We start from the raw sequence: 1,617 nt of genomic DNA on the forward strand, positions 1-1,617 counted from the left end.
CCACAGAGGGCCTCTGAAAGACTCTTCCCATCAGGATATCAAAGCAGAGGCTGAGATTCATAGCCAAACTTTGGGCAGAGTGCAGAGATAAACTCTATCTTGTTCTGTATGTCATTTGTGTCTCTAAGGGGCACTAATATCGAAGAGAAAGATGCACATTTCAGACTTCCCAACTTCTCTTCCTTCTTTCAAGGCTATAGCTGTTGAATTTTGGAGATAACGTTGTGAGTGAGGGGATGATTGCAGTCATGCGTGTGTACATGCAGACACACACAGAGGAGGGAGGAGAGGGAGAGGAAGAGAGAGGGGGACGAGGAGGGAGAATGTGAAAGAGGGAGGAAGAGGAGAGAAAAGGAAGACCTGTCTCGTCTCAAGGTGTCATGTTCTCAGTCAGAACCGCTGCAGACCAGCCCTGGCATTACTATTAATATAACATACCTGGAAGTTATTCCCTAAAGCACTAAATAAGAGCGTCGGTATTAATAAGAACTAAAAGGAAAGTTCCAAAATTAAAATGCATTTATGCAGTTTTTGCATACAAGTTGGCAGTAAATTAAAAAAGAAAATTCCAAGTCAATACATTAATTAAAAGTAAACATATTTATAGTTAACCTGGACCCTCTCTGGGTGGGTATGGTGGGAGCAAGCAAGTAGGTGGTGGATTGGAGAGAAAGAGGCAAACAAGTAGGTGGTGGAGAGAGTGGAGGGGTGGCTCTAAGCAGTTTGTGTACTATGAAGAGACACAGAACTGGAGACAAGAAGGTGGTGAGGATCAGCCTGATGTGAGGGTCCCGAGCAGCCATCTGAGGCCATGGTGATGTCCAGGCTTCTGGCACTGCTGAGGACCATGTCTATGTCCATGTTCTTGTTGCAACCCAGGTCTGTGTTGGTGTCAGGAGGCCATACTACCACCAAAAGCTATGAGGATAACCAGGGTCTGTACTTGAGCCTGAAGCCATGTTGATGTCAGCCGGCCGCACTGGGCTGGGCCTGCCCCCACCAGCCTCCACGTGTTGACACCAGCAGTAAAGTGGGTGTGGGAGAGCTGGCCCAGGGGCATGGACATGGGAGAGTGGAAGAGCCATTCCCATCCCTCACGTGGCCAGCAGGAGAGTTGGCTCTGGTGCCATCAGTGCCAGAATGCTGTCAGGCTGACCAACTCAACTACCACCCAGGCCCAGATACAGGCCTTTGAGTTATCCCACCCCAACATCTTCTCCACGTATGAGCTGTTGGAGTATGTGAAGGAACTGGTCCTGCAGATTCATAGCCACAGGATCCCCATGACTCAGGGCACCAGTAGAGAGTCTCTGGCACCATCTGAGAGTCTCTATGAGGGTCCAGTATTGATGCTGTAACAGAAACAGGGACTTGAACTATCCTAACAGCTCAATGCAATAAACATTTGCAAATGAGCTCTTTGGGCTGTTTGGGAAAAGGGCTATACTGTGTGACACATTGCAACTTGCAATGCCTTTATGTCAAATGAATATGCAGTGGAAATGTGGAAAAGACAGAGGAGCAGAGTGGTACATGCACAGAACTCTGTGGTTATATAGTTCTTTTCCATTATCTATCTATCTATCTATCTATCTATCTATCTATCTATCTATCTAT

The 1,617-nt window shown here is 47.0% G+C and overlaps 1 pseudogene; it reads left to right on the forward strand.

Moving 5' to 3' along the window:
- Positions 1-1,058: 1,058 nt before the first annotated feature.
- LOC129687193 (T-complex protein 1 subunit delta-like) overlaps positions 1,059-1,617 on the forward strand; it is a 108,032-nt pseudogene continuing 107,473 nt past the window's right edge.

Source organism: Psammomys obesus, unplaced genomic scaffold (genome assembly GCF_907164565.1).
Source record: "Psammomys obesus unplaced genomic scaffold, mPsaObe1.curated_primary_1811, whole genome shotgun sequence".
Taxonomy (NCBI): domain Eukaryota; kingdom Metazoa; phylum Chordata; class Mammalia; order Rodentia; family Muridae; genus Psammomys; species Psammomys obesus.